The 20,281-nt window shown below is 47.9% G+C and overlaps 1 long non-coding RNA gene across 1 annotated transcript in view; it reads right to left on the reverse strand.

Annotated features, from left to right (window-relative positions):
• Positions 1–18,629, reverse strand: part of LOC142248839 (uncharacterized) — a 59,845-nt gene extending 41,216 nt beyond the window's left edge. The window contains exon 1 of the long non-coding RNA XR_012724950.1: positions 18,519–18,629. This is a non-coding gene — a long non-coding RNA (uncharacterized LOC142248839). The remainder of the gene's footprint in view (positions 1–18,518) is intronic.
• Between the last annotated feature and the right edge of the window lie 1,652 nt (positions 18,630–20,281).

Genomic DNA, 20,281 nt, shown 5'->3' on the forward strand with positions numbered 1-20,281 from the left:
CACCCAAAACCCTCTCAGGAGGCAGGTCACCGGTCCTGTTGGTAACCAGGTCTGGGCCATCCGTTTCCCCAGACCTTTCCTCCAATCTTCCTCTCCCGTTGGCCGCGACTTCAGCCACTTCTGGCAGGATGTAGAGGCGGCTTTCATGGGCTGGTGGTTTCAGGGTATACCTGGCCTGGTGGATCCGCGCCGTCAGCCTCTTCTGGCAGGATTCAGAGGCGGCCTCCACAGTTGGTGCTGACCAGGTACCCTCTTTGTGGTGGTGAGCCAAGGCCCCATAAACAGGCATGCTCTCTGGTCGCAGGTGAGCCAAGGCCCTTTTCTACGGACGGGCCCCCCTGGTTGCAGACGAGCCAAGCCCCTAAACAGGCTGGCCCTGGTGGTGGTGCCACTGGTGTAACTATTTACACTGCGAGAGTTTGTGGCTATAGCAAGTTCATAGCCTTAAAGTTTATTTCTCACAATAGTTTTTGTGGGCGCATTTCTTAAACGTTGCAAACAAAACTTGTCAAAACTGGTCAAACTTTCTTTACTTCTTGCTTTACTTTACTCCTCTTTTTCACTAGGGCGAGGGCACGTTGGGCACTGGCACCTGTGACTTTCTTGCTCTTTGTCTCTTTCTTCATCTGTGGTTGCCTCATCTATAGGTTCTGTGTCTTTCCTTTCTTGGTCTGCATCTGATTCCTTTTCTGTATCTGTTTCTTTATCTCTGTCTTGTCTTTCTTGTCTTTCTTGTTGCAGGGGATGGCTGTAAGGTTTGTTGGGACATAGCGTTACGTCCAGAGCATACAATCCTCTTTCGCCTTGATGCAGGGTGAACTGAACGGAATCTCCCATCTTTAGATTTCTGCAAGGGTGTCCTCTTGGCAGATGAGCGTTCACATCTCTGCGGTTTACAAATATCCCTTCTTTTATTCCTGGTGCTACAATGAATCCATAGCCGCTTTTCAGATTAAAGTCTTCCACTACGCCATAACACAGGGGTCCTCTAGCCTGGGCTTTGGACTCTCTCAACAAACGCTTCTCCTTTAGGTCTCTGGCGGTGACTGCTCTCTGTTCAGGAGACTGTGGTGCTGGAGCAAACTGTGTTCTTCTGCGCCGTGTCTTGCGGGCTGGATCCATGCCTGTGGGCTCCCAGGTGAAGCTCTTAGGCAGCTCTTCTTCTGCAGAGGGGGTCAGGTCCTCCTCGTCCCAGCGGGAGTATGGCAGCATTTCCGGCTCTGAACACACAACTGCTACTGGTGGCACTGGAGTCGGAGTCAACCCTTCTGCTTCCTGGCCTCCTCTCCCCCTTAGTTCTTCCTGGCACTCCAGCTGTGGCAGTGCCGGGGATGGCTGCTCTTCGGCCGGCCCAGGTGAGGGACTCCTTGGTGTAGCTGCTGCAGGAGTTAGCAGGAGACTCTTTGGGGTATGCGGAGGGGGTATGTACTGGCTCACCAACCATTGTGGAAATTTGGCCTCCAGGTCAGCCCTCATCTGCCAATATGCAGGGTCTTCACCCACCGTGGGCTGCCTATCAGGAACCTCTGTGGACCGGGGAGCGGTGTCTGCTCTGGCCTTACAGGCCGGGGTAAATGCTGAGGTAGTCTTTTCTTGGCGGGCCGCGCCTGGCATGGCGGCGGCCTGGTCTTGGCGGGCCGCGCCCGGGATGGCGGCGGCCTGGTCTTGGCGGGCCGCGCCTGGCATGGCGGCGGCCTGGATCAGTGTCGCTGTTGCAGGGGGCTCTGTGCAGGCTGGGCTGGACGTCGCTGCAGCAGTCTGGGCTTGGCGGGCCGCGCCCTGTATGGCGGCGGCCTGGTCTTGGCGGGCCGCGCCCAGGATGGCGGCGGCCTGGTCCTGGCGGGCCGGGCAGGGCATCGCTGCAGGGACTGGGTCTTGGTGGGCCGAGCAGGGCATCGCTGCAGCCGCTGGGGCTTGGAGGGCCGCACCTGGCGTGGCTGCGGCCTGCTTCAGCGTCGCCGCACCGGACGCCTCTTCAGGGACCGCGGACGTGGCAGCAGGGGTCGGGGCACTTGCGCGGGCCGGGGCATCATTCGACTCACCCGTTGTTGGTAGCACTGGGGTCTGCGTCGTCGCCGTCCCGCCTGACACCCGGCGCGCAGCTCTCCCTTCATAGGCCCGAACCGCCGCGGTCATCTCCTGCAGTTCCATCCGTTCCTCCCGAATCTGCTCCACGACCCGGGTCTCCAGCCGGTTGCAAAACTGGGCCAGCTCTCGGTACCACCAGGCAGCGGAGCCTGGTTCTGGGTTCCTGCGGTCAGACGCCATTTCTTCTGCGCCGTCTTCTGCACGGTCTCCCAGCAGTGGACTCTTCGCTGCCTCCTGTAACAAGCTGTCCAGTTTCTGCTCTGCCTCTTTCAGCAGCTCCTCTCCCAGCAGCAGGCTTGTGGCTTCCTTTCCTTCCCGCCGTCTCTCGACGCTTCCACTCTCATAGCTGGCAAGGTCAGAACTCTGCAGAGGATCTCTGGGTAGCCACACCTCTTCGTGGGCGGTAACTTCTTCCAGCGCGGGCTGCTGTTGTTTTTCAGCGCGCTTTTCATGGTGGCAATATGGCGGCGCTTCCAATTTTTCAAGCGGACCGCCCAGGCACATGGTCACCTGTCTGAACAGGTCTAGTCCTTATCCTGTTCGTGACGCCAGATGTGAAGCCCCGCAGGTGCTGTGTCGGTGTCGGTGCATTACCTTCAGGGACTCCACGTTGCTGGATCTCCGTCACTGGTAGGAAATCTTCTTGTTTTGATCGTGACGCCACTCTCAGATTTGCGGTCAGAGGGGACCGCCACTGCAGATTAGGAGGCACCTGGGGCTGATGGTGGGTGCAGTCGGGTGTAGTAGCCTCCTGAGAGTGAGGCAAGCCCCAGGGCCCTTTGTAAAGCTGTAGTACCACAAGTCGCAGAATGACCACACACAGGCAGAGTGTCTTTCAGGGTTTTTACTCACTTCAGGTGGCAGGGTGAGTAACCCGGGCGTAGCTGGGATGAACCAGGTGGGAACCAGGTATCCTTCCGGCTGACTGTATGAGGGTGACTACAAACTCGCCTTCCTTAGCCCTTGGTGGTTTGGGGTGACCCCGACTTTGAGTCCCTATGGGGGTCACCCAGGGAAGATGCTCCAAGCCTCTCTCCCCTTCTTGTTTTGCCGTGTGCTTGTTCCCCAGGCCAGGCCACTCCAGCCTCTTGCCTCCTGTGACCTAAGGGCCCTACTTGCGGTTACGTGGCTGCGGCTTTTGTAGTGTTGTGGTGTGGGCTTTAAGAGCCCCACACCGGCAGGTTTAGCAGGGAAAGGTGAATCTATCCTCGCTTCGGGATCTGCCGCCCGGTTGGGCCTGGTGCTCTCTAGAAGTCTCCTTACTTCCCACTCCGTGCACTCTCTAGCTGAAGCTGGCTTTCAGGCAGCACTCCTAGTTGACCGTTCTCCCCCGTCTGTAGTCACTGCGCGGGCGCTGTTAGACAGCATCAGCCCCACAGGTCTGCTCCTCACTGAGCCCTCTGGAGTTCTGCTCTAACTGACTCACTGCTCCTCCTCTCCTGTTCTTGCCTACGCCACCTAGCAACCAGACTCTCCACCACACCCCTTGAGAGGAGATGGAGGCTCTACCCCCTCCACTATTCCAGTGAAGGTGAAGGCTTGCCCCCTCCTGGGATCCCCAGGGGTCCTCTCATGGGTACATGTGTGAGACCTGATCACTATGCGCCTGTGTTCCACACCCCTGTCAGCCTTCTGGATTACCTGTGTTGTACTGTCCCCAGCATGGGTGCAGTACTCAGTGGTGCCTGACCAGGTCAGGGGCGCCACAGTAACTCATGGTGACCACCGCTGTGTGGAAAAAGCACTTTTGCTACACATCGGTGGACACCATGAGCTACACCAGTGCTACTTTAACTCACAAGCTGAGCAGACCATCTACACTGCACATTGATGAAGGTCTATGTTAGACCAAAACATCTGTGCTGTATCTGGTCAAGCTTACTCAATAAAACACCAGTTTCTTCAACTATTTGAGTGCCAAGTATTTGCTCTTTACCGACTCATGTGCGACCTGCCCACGCGGTGGAACTCATGCTCAAAGCTGTAGTGGATGGTGTGAGATATGGAGCCTGAAAGTAAAAAAATTAAAACATTGTTACCCCTTTGCTCGTCAGTGTATATAAACCCCAGAGAGGCTAGCTCCCATTCCAAGTCAATAGATCTTCTATCCTGGTTTGTGCTTCTGTCCTGTGCCCCTGTGTTTTGAACTGATTATTCCCGTTCATTGACCTCAGCTTTATATTTCACTACCTCCTCTATTTTTTTTTTGAGGGGGTACTGTTTCTGATGTGCCCTCCTGGATTTGACACGGCTTCTTGAATATCCATCTTGCCAGCTTGTTTAAGGCCAGATCTTTTTACTAGAGTTAAAGTGTGAGGGCCAGGGCAACCAATGGGTTCTAGGAAACTGACTAGCTTGCACCAAGCATGTTTGTATTAGCCATTTTGGAGAAGACAGGTAACTACTAACAGTGCATAAGTGACAGTTTTGGGATGGGGTGGTAGCTACATTTTCTATTAGCACTTTATATACTGTATGTACAAACATTTAAACATGTAAATGAATGAACTATCTAAAGAAAACATTATAAATGGTCCATTTGAAATAGCATAGAAAGAAGAGAGAAATGGAGGTGGTGCACAGTACCCCATCCTGACAGATGCTAAAATGACACTCTCTCTGCATCAGTCGGTTGAATGGAGCACCTTGCTTATATTACACGCCTATAGTGCGGAAAATAAGTATTTGATATATTGCTGATTTTAGAAATTTTCCCTTGTACAAATAATTTTAATCGTAGGTAACTTCAACTATGACTTACAGAATCCAAAAAGAAAATCCCATTGTATGATTCTTTAATAATTAATTAGCATTTTATTGCATGAAATAAGTATTTGATCACTGAACAACCAGTATGAATTCTATCTCTCGCAAGCCTGTTAATTTTCTTTATGCAGCCCTCCTACTATGCACTGATTAGCTGTATTTGTCACGCTCCCCGGGTCCTCTGCTCCGCTCCCCGGCTCACCTGCCACGCTCCCCGCTCTCCAGCCTCCATTGGCCGCGCTTCCCAGGCCTCCTGGTCCCCGCTCCCGGCGCCCGTCGGCTTCCCAGCCCCTGGCTGGCTCTGCTGCTTCCTCCTCTCAGCTTCCTGCCCTGGCTTCTGGCACCCGGGCCGCGCGCATGCGCATTAGGGCGCGCGCGCGGTCACTGACCCTTTCTTAAAGGGCCAGTGTCCACTGACAGGAAATGATGCACACAGGTACAGGGTATAAAGGGGATTAATGTCCAAGGGGGCGGGGTCTGTTCTTCGTGTTTCCCAAGCTAGGAGTCAGGTCTCCTTGTGTTCCTGTGAGATACTTACCTCTCTCTCTTTTAGAGCCGATCCTGCATTGCCATCCGGTCCTGCTGTATCTCAAACCCCGAACGCTGCCTATCTACCATCCTGACAGTCCGTACCATCCCGGTTCCCTGCGGTGACCCGCCATCTCGCTCCAACGGTTCCGGACCCCGCCTGACATCATCCCGGCTTCCGAACCTGAGCTCCGTCACCCGGACCACCATCAGTGACCCCGTGGTCCCAGGGACTTCTCCATTGTGTTCTAAGTGCACGGACTGTTCTGCTACCTAAAGTGCTCCGGCTACCGGACTCCGTTCCCTCTTCGGGGAGTTCGGTCCAGTGGATCCACCTCCCGGGTCTGCCCATCCATCTGGCCCTAACAGTAAGAACAGGCCATGGATCCCGCCGAAGCACTAGCGGCCTTGCAAGAGGAACTCCAACGCCAGCGTGAAGTCCAGACCCGCATGCTGAACTTTATGACTTCCGTGGACGCCCGCCTGAACACGCTACAAGCCTCGGTCACATCTTCAGCGCCCCGGGTCTCCACTAGTCGATCCACGGCTCCCGCTCCCGTGGCAGCCTCTTCGGATGCTTCCAGACTTCGTTTGGCTTCACCACCCCGGTACTCCGGAGATCCCAAGACCTGCAGGGGGTTTATAAACCAATGCTCCCTTCATTTCACGCAGCTGCCGCATTTGTTTGCCTCCGACCAAGCCAAGGTCGCCTTCATAATGTCTCACCTAGAGGGCGAGGCACTGGCGTGGATGAACCCCTTGTGGGAGAAGGAGGACCCTATGATCAAGAACCTCCAAGAGTTCCTGCAGGCCTTTCGCGTCACCTTTGACGAGCCAGGACGCGCCTCCGCGTCTGCTTCATCTCTTCTCCGGTTACGTCAAGGAACTCTGATGGTGGGTCAATACGCCATCCGTTTCCGCACCTTGGCCTCGGAACTCGGGTGGAATAACGAGGCCCTAACCGCCGCCTTCTGGGAAGGACTCTCGGGTCGAATCAAAGATGAGCTGGCTGGACGTGACGTACCGTCCACCCTGGACGCCCTGATTACCCTAGCGACTCGAGTGGACATTCACTTTCAGGAGCGGTCCAAAGAGGTGTCCCGTGAGAGACGTCCGGTACGGCATGCCTCTCCTCCACGGAAGCCCGCCGTACTACAGTCAACGACCTCTGGTGCCTCCGTCCATGAGCCCATGCAGATCGACCGTGTGCGACAGTCTGAACAACGTCGAGCAGAGCGACTCGCCAAGGGTCTCTGCTTCTACTGCGGAGAGGGCACACACCTGCTACGCGCCTGTCCAGAGAGGCCGGGAAACTCCAAAGCCTAGGGTTGGTAGGAGAGGCCACCCTAGGTGCTGGGACTCTCTCAGACCCGGTTACATGGACTGTGCAAGTGACAACGGGAGAGACGCGGTTTACGGCTGAGGCGTACCTCGATTCTGGGGCAGCAGGCAATTTCATCCAGCAGGCCACGGTGGACAAATACCAGGTGCCTGTTACTCCACTCGCCAAACCTCTTGTGATTGCCTCTGTGGATGGGAGACCCCTCTCTGACACCATCTCCTGGATCACCAAGCCGCTTGAACTGCGTATCGGTGCTCTGCACACCGAAAACATCGCTCTCTACGTCCTCCCTCACATGTCACATCAAATCCTGCTGGGTTTTCCTTGGTTGCGGACACACGAACCTTCAGTCAGCTGGGGCACTGGCGATATCACTCGATGGGGGTCTTCTTGCCATGACACCTGTCTGAAGACCATAAAACCCATCCGGCGACCTCCGGTTCCAGAGACCCTACCGGGACTACCCTCAGCCTATTGGTCCTTCGTGGACGTCTTTGATAAGAAGGAGTCAGAGGTACTTCCGCCACATCGTCCTTACGATTGTGCCATTGACCTGCTCCCGGGAACTACACCACCTCGAGGAAGGATATATCCATTGTCTCCAGCCGAAACAAGGGCCATGTCTACATACATCACAGAGAGCCTGGCTAGGGGATTCATTCGGAGATCCTCCTCTCCTGCTGGAGCTGGCTTCTTCTTCGTAAAGAAGAAAGAGGGCGACCTACGACCATGCATAGACTACCGGGGATTGAACCAAATTACCGTAAAAAACAAGTACCCCCTGCCGCTCATCCCCGAATTGTTTGATCGGCTCAGAGGAGCTCGTGTCTTCACCAAGTTGGATCTTCGGGGTGCCTACAACCTGGTCCGTATTCGCTCGGGGGACGAATGGAAGACCGCGTTCAACACTCGTGATGGGCACTATGAATACTGCGTGATGCCCTTCGGCCTGTGTAACGCACCAGCCGTCTTCCAAGAATTAGTGAACGACGTGTTCCGGGACCTTCTCTACGTCTGTGTGGTGGTATACCTGGATGACATCCTTGTCTTCTCTCCGGACCTCCAGACCCACCGAGAGAACGTGCAACTGGTTCTACAAAGACTGAGAGAGAATCGTCTGTACGCCAAGTACGAGAAGTGTGTCTTCGAACAGTCTTCTCTCCCCTTCCTGGGTTACCTCATCACCGAGACCGGACTGCAGATGGACCCAAAGAAGGTCTCTGCCATTCTCAACTGGCCTCCTCCTTCTGGACTGAAGGCAATCCAACGTTTTCTGGGATTCGCCAATTATTACCGCCAGTTCATTCCTCACTTCTCTGCTCTGACTGCTCCTCTCTCCGCCTTGACCAAGAAGGGGGCTAATCCAAAGGACTGGTCACCTGCGGCCGACGCCGCGTTTGGCTCTCTAAAGCGAGCCTTTGCCTCCTCTCCTGTACTCCACCGTCCAGAGTTAAACCGCCAGTTCACCTTGGAGGTGGATGCCTCCTCCTCAGGAGCCGGAGCAGTGCTCATGCAGAAGTCCTCCTCCGGGAAGATGGTGACTTGCGGTTTCTTCTCCAAGAGCTTCTCCGCCCCTGAACGCAATTACACCATCGGTGATCGAGAGCTATTGGCAGTCAAACTGGCTCTGGAGGAATGGCGCTATCTTCTGGAAGGAGCAGTGTACCCCGTCATTATTTACACGGACCACAAAAACCTGGAATACCTGCGGTCTGCTCAGCGACTGAACCCCCGGCAAGCCAGGTGGTCCTTGTTCTTTGCCCGGTTCGATTTCCAGCTCCATTTCCGACCAGCGGACAAGAATGTACGCGCTGATGCCTTGTCTAGGTCTTTCATGCCCATGGAGCAGGAAGAGGAGACATCCCAACCCATCGTCTGTCCAAGTAAGATTATTCCGGTGGCTCCTGTCACCCTGGCACAGATACCGCCCGGGAAGACCTATGTCTCTGAGACAGACAGGCATAAAGTGCTACACTGGGGCCATGCCTCGAAAACAGCCGGTCATGCTGGTCAGAAGAGAACATGGAGTGCGATTGTACGTCATTACTGGTGGCCATCCCTTCGCACGGACATCGCCTCTTTTGTCTCTGCTTGCTCTTCTTGTGCCAGGAATAAGACGCCCAAACACCTGCCATATGGCCGTCTACTGCCTCTGCTCATACCCTCAGTTCCCTGGCAACACATTGCGATGGACTTTATTACGGACTTGCCATTGTCCTCCGGACACACAGTCATATGGGTCGTGGTGGATCGGTTCTCTAAAATGGCCCATTTCGTTCCTATGGCTGGACTGCCCTCTGCCCAGGAACTCGCGGACGCCTATATACATCACATCTTCCGCTTGCACGGCTTTCCATCACACATTGTGTCCGACAGAGGAACTCAGTTCACCTCCCGCTTCTGGAGGGCTCTCTGTAAACATCTGGGAGTAACGCTGGACTTTTCTTCTGCCTACCATCCTCAGTCGAACGGCCAAGTGGAACGGGTCAATCAGATATTGACCTCTTTCTTACGTCACTACGTCAACGCCCATCATGACGATTGGTCCACACTTCTTCCTTGGGCTGAATTCTCCCATAATCACCACGTCAGTGAGTCCTCCTCCTGTTCTCCCTTCCATGTCGTCTACGGACTTCAGCCGTCTGTCCCATTGCCTGTATCCTCTTCCTCGGACATCCCTGCTGCTGATGCAGTACTCCGTGACTTTACAACCATTTGGGAGTCAGTTAAGGCGTCCCTTGCTCGTGCATCCCTGCGGATGAAGAGACACGCGGACAAGAGACGTCTGGATCCTCCATGTTTCTCTCCGGGAGATCTCGTCTGGCTTGCTTCCAAGTACGTCCGATTGAAGTTACCATCCTACAAGCTGGGACCTCGCTAAATCGGACCGTTTAAAGTCATCGGCAAGATCAATGAGGTCTCCTACAAACTACAGCTTACGGCCACGATGAGGATACCCAACTCCTTCCACGTCTCCCTGCTCAAGCCGGTTGTCCTTGGTCCCTTCTCCGCTGCTGCCAGTCCGGCTCCTCCTCCTATTGCTGAGGACGACATCTATGCGGTAAGGGATATCGTGGCCATGAAGACCGTACGAGGCCGACAGTTCTTCCTGGTGGACTGGGCAGGGTATGGTCCTGAGGATAGGTCCTGGGAGCCCAAGGAGAATGTGGGTACTCCGCTGATCCGTGCCTTCCTGTCCCGATTGCGGGGATAGGGGGGCGTGGGGGGGGGTACTGTCACGCTCCCCGGGTCCTCTGCTCCGCTCCCCGGCTCACCTGCCACGCTCCCCGCTCTCCAGCCTCCATTGGCCGCGCTTCCCAGGCCTCCTGGTCCCCGCTCCCGGCGCCCGTCGGCTTCCCAGCCCCTGGCCGGCTCTGCTGCTTCCTCCTCTCAGCTTCCTGCCCTGGCTTCTGGCACCCGGGCCGCGCGCATGCGCATTAGGGCGCGCGCGCGGTCACTGACCCTTTCTTAAAGGGCCAGTGTCCACTGACAGGAAATGATGCACACAGGTACAGGGTATAAAGGGGATTAATGTCCAAGGGGGCGGGGCCTGTTCTTCGTGTTTCCCAAGCTAGGAGTCAGGTCTCCTTGTGTTCCTGTGAGATACTTACCTCTCTCTCTTTTAGAGCCGATCCTGCATTGCCATCCGGTCCTGCTGTATCTCAAACCCCGAACGCTGCCTATCTACCATCCTGACAGTCCGTACCATCCCGGTTCCCTGCGGTGACCCGCCATCTCGCTCCAACGGTTCCGGACCCCGCCTGACATCATCCCGGCTTCCGAACCTGAGCTCCGTCACCCGGACCACCATCAGTGACCCCGTGGTCCCAGGGACTTCTCCATTGTGTTCTAAGTGCACGGACTGTTCTGCTACCTAAAGTGCTCCGGCTACCGGACTCCGTTCCCTCTTCGGGGAGTTCGGTCCAGTGGATCCACCTCCCGGGTCTGCCCATCCATCTGGCCCTAACAGTATTAATTGCACCCATTAGTACTTATTACCTGTATAAAAGATATCCGTCCACACAATCCATCACACTTCAAGCTCTCCACCATGGACAACACCAAAAAACTATCTAAGGACACCAGGAACAAAATTGTAAACCTGCACAAGGCTGGGATGGGTTACAGGATGTGATGGTGCAATATGGGGGTTGTGTATAATTTTGTGTAGGTTTGTATTTTAGGCATGGTGCTCTGTCCATTCTGTGTATTCCTTGTGTCTACATTGTCCTGTTTTCAGGTAATCACCCCCTGCCGGGCTTTTGTCCCTTAGTCTGGTGGAGGGGGGTGTGGGATCCACCTAAACTCTCTGCTTACCTAGGGGATTATTCATTTTGGTTGAAGAAGACGAGAGAAGGAGTAAGATTGATCCTCTGAGGGAGAAGCTGACACCCCAGAGAGACTGAGAAACCCCGATTTCCCTGGAAAAGTACTGCTGGAGGATAATGACTAACCTCCTTGGACATTTATCTCATTACTGGACTACTTTACCCTCTGTGTGGTGGATTATTTTATGGATTTTCTGATTTGCATGGAATAAAGGATCTCTGGATTGTTCACCCATCACCCACTCTGTTGATTGTGTGATATTGGAGAAGGACCCCGTGACCTCTGGTGGCAGCGGTGGGATCAACAGAACACAGCCCAATGGGGATCCACCCACAGAGTGAGTACAGAAACTGGACCACGCTCCAGTCTACAGGAGAGAGCTAGAGATCTGGGCCTGAGCTACCAGCGACTGAGTAAAGAGGCCTTAATTGATCTACTGGTGGGTGCGAGCCAGACCCCCCTCCTCCCAGATGTCTAACGGACAAGCACTGGAGACTAGGACCCTCACCCCAAAAAGCCAGTAGTTGGTGTGGTTCGAAGAAGAGATGGTGGTTCTGGGCCTAGGTGTATCTCAGGAGTATAAGGAGGAGGCTTCTCGCCAAGCACAGCGGAGACAAGAAGCAATGGAGTCCGGCAGAGGGAGTAATATGAGTTGGAGTGTAAACCCAGCGATCCGGGAGCCTGTACGGATTACCCAAGCGGATTTCAAGCTATTTGATGAAGCTTCTGGAGATGTGGATGGGTTCTTCAAGGACTTTAAGCAGCAGTGTGCCGTGATAAAGGTGCCCCACTCTGGCTGGATGCATTTGTTGGACTCCTGAAAGGAAGCCTGGCGGAGGCTTAGCGCACCATTGACTCACAGCAGAACCGGGATTACAATATTGTAAAGCGGACTATCCTGGATTATCATGCTATCACCCCAGACTCACATAGGGCACAGTCCTGAAACCTCTCATGGATTGTTTAGGATGTATGCCTAATGGCTGAAAGTGGAAAACGAATTCACTGTAGAAGACGGTATACAGGTATTTCTTATAGAACAATTTCTTTACAAGTGTCCCTCAGAAATACGGGAATAGGATAGAGAGCGCACGCCATGCACCTTGGATAGAGCTGCAGCCCTGGTTGATGAGGCCCTTACTATCCGACCGCGATGGAGGAGGCTTCTGGACAATAAGCCACAGCCTGCTCCTGCACCCCAGCCCTCACCGGTTATATCTGCCTCTCCATGCAGCTGCAGGCTGATAACAACCACGGCTCACAATTCTGGGCCCCAACAGTTGCAACCGAGCCCTGTGGGAATCACAGAGCGGAGATGTTATGAGTGCGGGCAACCTGGGCACCTGCAATCCAGTTGTCCCGCAAGCACTCGGAGGGACCCCAGCGCACCTCCACCTCATCCGGTGCATTTTGTGCATTCCATCCCGCCTGAGGAAGAGGTACCACCACCCTCACTGGGGTGTACCGCTGAACCATGCACCATAGATGCCCCTGTTGGAGTGTATGGGCTCCAGCCTTTGTCACCAGCTTCTCCTACTGCCTTCTCCAGAATGCACATTGGAAGGAGTATGGAAAACGTTTGAGCAGCAAAAGTGGATTTCATTGAAAGTACACAGGCAACAACTTCAATTAGTGTAAATATATAAGAAAAGACAGAAGTCTTTAAATTTGCCTAAATATATCCATACATCCCATGATCACAAAGATAAACAGGAAAAAGCTCTATAATGAACATAGAAATTTATTTGAACATAGAGTACATGGGATATAAAAGTACACAGAAATATATCATGACCAGGAAAATTACACAAAAAGGTGAAAAACACCCCATGTGGGCCACATGTCAAGACAATGTATATACTTTGCTCCCTGATAAAGTGCTGAGTGAGAAAATCACATACAGTCATATGAAAAAGTTTGGGCACCCCTATTAATGTTAACCTTTTTTCTTTATAACAATTTGGGTTTTTGCAACAGCTATTTCTGTTTCATATATCTAATAACTGATGGACTGAGTAATATTTCTGGATTGAAATGAGGTTTATTGTACTAACAGAAAATGTGCAATCCGCATTCAAACAAAATTTGACCGGTGCAAACGTATGGGCACCTCAACATAAACGTGACATTATTATTTTGTAGATCCTCCTTTTTGCACAAATAACAGCTTCTAGTTGCTTCCTATAGCTTTTAATGAGTTCCTGGATCCTGGATGAAGGTATATTTGACCATTCCTGTTTACAAAACAATTCCAGTTCAGTTAAGTTTGATGGTCGCCGAGCATGGACAGCCACTTCACATCATCCCACAGATGTTCAATGATATTCAGGTCTGGGGACTGGGATGGCCATTCCAGAACATTGTAATTGTTCCTCTGCATGAATGCCTGAGTAGATTTGGAGCAGTGTTTTGGATCATTGCCTTGCTGAAATATCCATCCCCTGCGTAACTTCAACTTTGTCACTGATTCTTGCACATTATTGTCAAGAATCTGCTGATACTGAGTTGAATCCATGCGACCCTCAACTTTAACAAGATTCCCGGTGCCGGCATTGACCACACAGCCCCAAAGCATGATGGAACCTCCACCAAATTTTACTGTGGGTAGCAAGTGCTTTTCTTGGAATGCCGTGTTTTTTTGCCTCCATGCATAACGCCTTTTTGTATGACCAAACAACTCAATCTTTGTTTCATCAGTCCACAGGACCTTCTTCCAAAATGTAACTGGCTTGTCCAAATGTGCTTTTGCATACCTCAGGCGACTCTGTTTGTGGCGTGCTTGCAGAAACGGCTTCTTTTGCATCACTCTCCCATACAGCTTCTCCTTGTGCAACGTGCGCTGTATTGTTGACCGATGCACATTGACACCATCTGCAGCAAGATGAAGCTGCAGGTCTTTGGAGGTGGTCTGTGGATTGTGCTTGACTGTTCTCACCATTCTTCTTCTCTGCCTTTCTGATATTTTTCGTGGCCTGACACTTATGGGCTTAACAAGAACTGTACCTGTGTTCTTCCATTTCCTTACTATGTTCCTCACAGTGGAAACTGACAGTTTAAATCTCTGAGACAACTTTTTGTATCCTTCCCCTGAACAACTATGTTGAATAATCTTTGTTTTCAGCTCATTTGAGAGTTGTTTTTAGGAGCCCATGATGCCACTCTTCATAGGGGATTCAAAGAGGAGAACTACTTGCAAGTGGCCACCTTAAATACATTTTCTCATGATTGGATACACCTGCCTATGAAGTTCAAAGCTCAATGAGGTTACAAAACCAATTTAGTGCTTTAGTAAGTCAGTAAAAAGTAGTTAGGAGTGTTCAAATCAAGAAATTGATAAGGGTGCCCATACTTTTGCACCGGTCAAATTTTGTTTAAATGCAGATTGCTCATTTTCTGTTAGTACAATAAACCTCATTTGAATCCAGAAATATTACTCAGTCCATCAGTTATTAGATATATGAAACTGAAATAGCTGTTGCAAAAACCCAAATTGTTATAAAGAAAAAAGGTTAACATTAATAGGGGTGCCCAAACTTTTACATATGACTGTATACAAGTAAGAAAGCCGTTTGCAGCAAAGCACCTTACTACATACACTGAACAGAGTCAGAGGGCTGCATGCTGCAAAACAGTAAAGCATGAGTATCAGCACAGCACTACACTTAAAATGAGGGAGCTTACCAGGATAAAACACCTTGCATGTGGACACACATGGGGACAAGCCCCAACACGTGTTTCGTGTGACTTCCTCAGGGAACCGGTCCCCTGAAGAAGTCACACGAAACACGTGTTGGGACTTGTCCCCATGTGTGTCCACATGCAAGGTGTTTTATCCTGGTAAGCTCCCTCATTTTAAGTAGTGCTGTGGTGGTACTCATGCTTTACTGTTTTGCAGCATGCAGCCCTCTGACTCTGTTCAGTGAATGTAGTAAGGTGCTTTGCTGCAAACGGCTTTCTTACTTGTATATGTGATTTTCTCACTCAGCACTTTATCAGGGAGCAAAGTATATACATTGTCTTGACATGTGGCCCCACATGGGGTGTTTTTCACCTTTTTGTGTCATTTTCCTGGTCATGATATATTTCTGTGTACTTTTATATCCCATGTACTCTATGTTCAAATAAATTTCTATGTTCATTATAGAGCTTTTTCCTGTTTATCTTTGTGATCATGGGATGTATGGATATATTTAGGCAAATTTAAAGACTTCTGTCTTTTCTTATATATTTACATTGGAAGCCGTATGATGCAGCGCATATGTTATCAATGTGGGCAGCCTGGGCATTTGCAAAACACTTGCTCTGCTGGTCGATTGAGGAATGACCTTGCACCAAATCGACCTGTTCATTCTCTGCAGCCAAATACAATGGGGGAAGAGTTCTCACCCCTTCAAGTTGACTTGCCTAATGGCTCAGACACTCATAATCAACTACTAGGGGTTTATGGGGTGTGAGCCACAGCCCCAAGCTCCTCTTACTATCAAAGTAAGCACTTACAGGAGGTTGTGCTGGATGGACAGAGTCATTGGATTTTGTGACTATGGGGCATTTTTCACAATAGCTGATCCCCGGGTGGTTCGACCAGAGGCGATACATCTTGGACCAGGGATTGTTATTGAATTGGCTAGAGGACAAAGGAGGAATATCCCAAAGGCAACTGTAGATCTGGACTTTGGCTTTGGGGGTCAAGCAATGCATGGTTGGGGTGATGAGCGGCCTGCCTGCAGATATTCTAGGAAATGATGTGGGAGATCTAAAATACAGATTTGTGGGTGCAGGAAACACAGTTTGAGTGAAGGAGGACACAAAAAGAAACTTGTCCTTACAATGTTACCGCTGTAGAAGGGACTGTTGACAGCTGAGTAACATGGACTTAAGTGAGGTAGCCAGAGGTCTGTGTAGACCTCATTGCGCACTCACTTAGGAAGAAAGAGGGAGTGGTTGTGATGGTGGAATATGGTGGGTTGTGTATCATTTTGTGTAGGTTCATATTTTAGGCATGGTGCTCTGTCAATTCTATGTATTATTTGTCCTGTCTGCAGGGTTATAACCCCCTCCAGTTCTTCTGTCCCTAGGTCTGCGGTAGGGGAGCCTGGAACTAACCCAAAGTCTCTGTTTACCTGGGAAATTATTCATTCTGTCTGAGAACTTCAAGAGAGAAGCAGGAAGATTCATCCTCTGTGGGAGAAGCTGAGACTCCCCAGAGAGACCTGGAAATGTATCCCTTACTGGACTGTATCCTTGTTTCTGGACTGTTTTACCCTCTGTGAGGTGGATTATTTTATGGACCATCTGATTTTGCTTGGAATAAATGTACTTTGGATTGTTCATCCATCTCTCGCTCTGTTGATTATGTGATATGGGAGAAGGACCCCGTGACACCTCCTCATCATCATTATTACCCCATCATCATTGTCATTATTACCTCATCATCATCATTATTACCTCATCATCATTATCATCATTATTACCTCAACATCGTTATTACATCATCATTATTACCTCAACATCATCATTATTACCTCATCATCGTTATTACTTCATCATCATCATCATCATAATTATTACATCGTCATCATTATTACCTCATCATCATTATTACCTCATCATCGTTATTACTTCATCGTCATCATCATTATCATAATTATTACTTCATCATCATCATCATCATTATTACCTCATCATCATTATTATTCATCATCGTTATTACCTCATCATCATCATTATTACCTCATCATCATCATCATCATTATTATTATTACTTCATCATCATTATTACCTCATCATCATCATTATTATTACCTCATCATCATTATTATTCATCATCGTTATTACCTCATCATCATCATTATTACCTCATCATCATCATCATCATTATTATTATTACTTCATCATCATTATTACCTCATCATCATCATTATTATTACCTCATCATTATTATTATTATTACCTCATCATCATTATTACTTCATCATCATCATCATCATCATCATTATTACCTCATCATCATCATTATTACCTCCTCATCATCATTATTGTTACCTCATCATCATCATTATTACCTCATCATCATTATTATTACCTAATTATCATTATTACCTCATCATTATTATTACCTCATCATCATTACCTCATCATCATTATTACCTCCTCATCATTATTATTACCTCATCATCATAATTATTACCTCATTATCATCATTACCTCAACATCGTTATTACATCATCATCATTATTACCTCAACATCATCATTATTACCTCATCATCGTTATTACTTCATCATCATCATCATCATAATTATTACCTCGTCATCATTATTACCTCATCATCATGATTACCTCATCATCGTTATTACTTCATCGTCATCATCATTATCATCATTATTACTTAATCATCATCATTATAATTATTACCTCATCATCATTATAATTCATCATCGTTATTACCTCATCATCATTATTACCCTCTTCATCATCATCATCATCATTATTATTATTACTTCATCATCATTATTACCTCCTCATCATCATCATTATTACCTCATCATCATCATTATTACCTCCTCATCATCATCATTATTACCTCATCATCATCATTATTACCTCCTCATCATCATTATTATTACCTCATCATAATTATTACCTCATCATTATCTTTATTACCTCATCATCATCATTATTACATCATCATTATTATTACCTCATCATCATAATTATTACCTCATTATCATCATTATTAACGCAACATTGTTATTACATCATCATCATTATTACCTCAACATCATTATTATTACCTCATCATCGTTATTACTTCATCATCATAATCATAATTATTACCTCATCATCATTATTACCTCATCATCGTTATTACTTCATCATCATAATCATAATTATTACCTCGTCTTCATTATTACCTCATCATCATTATTACCTCATCATCGTTATTACTTGATCGTCATCATCATTATCATCATTATTACAAGTAAAATATATCTTTGTACCGTGTTAGTTAAACAATTTTTTTCATCATTATTACTTAATTATCATTATTACCTCATCATTATTATTCATCATCGTTATTACATCATCATCATTACCCTCTTCATCATCATCATCATCATTATTATTATTACTTCATCATCATTATTACCTCCTCATCATCATTATTACCTCATCATCATTATTACCTCATCATCATCATTATTGTTACCGCATCATCATCATTATTACCTCATCATCATTATTATCTAATTATCATTATTACCTCATCATCATTACTATTACCTCATCATTATTACCTCATCATCATTACCTCATCATTATTACCTCATCATTATTTTTATTACCTCATCATCATCATCATCATCATTACCTCCTCATTATTATTACCTCATCATAATTATTACCTCATCATCATTATTATTACCTCATCATCGTTATTATTACCTCATCATCGTTATTATTACCTCATCATCATCATTATTTCCTCATCACTTTAACGTCACAATTAACCCTGACATCATCATTTTGAAACTGTTGACAAATCACAGCTGCGACTTTAGCAATAAGATGGCGCAGTTCCAACTCTGCTCACTACACTGGAAGACAGCGCTGTCGAGTATCGCTACTCATGGCTATATCGTGGTGGCGTCACGCAGCGGATTGTCGGCCTCTAGCCTCTGTGTCCGGCAGCGGCGAGCATCGCCCCCTGCAGAGTGCGAGGAGAAGGGCAGGGGCTCAGTAGCTCCTGGATCAGCGCATCGCCCATCACACCCAGACGTGCATCGCCTGACGGACGGAGGACACGGCGACAGAAGCTGAGCCCGCCCGCCCCGCACAGGGAGCAGCACCGCTCACACGGGGTCAGTACACTCTACATACATATGTTTGTGTAGCGGGCTGGAGGATAATGTGGGAGGTCAGTATATATAATAGTGCGGGGTTGTATATATAGTATACATATGTGTATATATATATATATATATATATATATATATATATATATATATATATATGTACTAGGCTGGAGAATAATGTGGGAGGTCAGTGCATATATAATAGTGTGGGGGGGAGGTCAGTGTATATATATATATATATATATATATATATAAAAAACAGATGAGGATAATGGGGGGAAAGTAAAGCATATACATACAAAAAGACGACGATAATGTGAGGGGTCAGTATATATATATATATTTCTATGAACAGTATACAGTATATATATATATATATATATATATATATATATACACATATATATATATATAAGGCTGGAAAATAATGTGGGAAGTCAGTATATATATATATATATATATATATATAGTATATCTACATATAGCAAATATATATGTATATATATGTGTGTGTATAATAGACTGGAGCATAATGTGGGGGGGTTCAGTATATATATAATAGACTGGAGGATAATGTGGGGGGTCAGTATATATATAATAGACTGGAGGATAATGTGGGGGGGGGGTCAGTATATATATATATATATATATATATATAATACTGGAGCCTAATGTGAGGGGTCAGTATATATATAATAGACTGGAGCATAATGTGAGGGGTCAGTATATATATATATATATATACATATATATAAAATAGACTGGAGCATAATGTGGGGGGGCAGTATATATATAATAGACTGGAGGATAATGTGAGGGGTCAGTATATATATAATAGACTGGAGCATAATGTGGGTGGGGTCAATATATATATATAATAGACTGGAGGATAATGTGGGGGGGGTCAGTATATATATATATATATAATACTGGAGCCTAATGTGAGGGGTCAGTATATATATAATAGACTGGAGCATAATGTGAGGGGTCAGTATATATATATATATATATATATATATATATATATATATATATATATATATACATACATATATATAAAATAGACTGGAGCATAATGTGGGTGGGGTCAATATATATATAATAGACTGGAGGATAATGTGAAGGGTCAGTATATATATATATATATATATATATATATATACAGACAAAGAGACAGACTGACAGGGAAAGAGACAGTCAGGGAAGGAGAGGGAAAGAGAGAGACAGGTTAAGAGACAGACACAGACAGGTAAAGAGACAGACATAGACAAAGAGACAGAGACAGACACAGGAAAACAGTCAGGGAAAGAGGGAAATAGACAGGGTAAGAGACAGACAAAGACAGGTAAAGAGACAGACACAGGGAAAGAGAC

Source organism: Anomaloglossus baeobatrachus, chromosome 8 (genome assembly GCF_048569485.1).
Source record: "Anomaloglossus baeobatrachus isolate aAnoBae1 chromosome 8, aAnoBae1.hap1, whole genome shotgun sequence".
NCBI lineage: Eukaryota > Metazoa > Chordata > Amphibia > Anura > Aromobatidae > Anomaloglossus > Anomaloglossus baeobatrachus.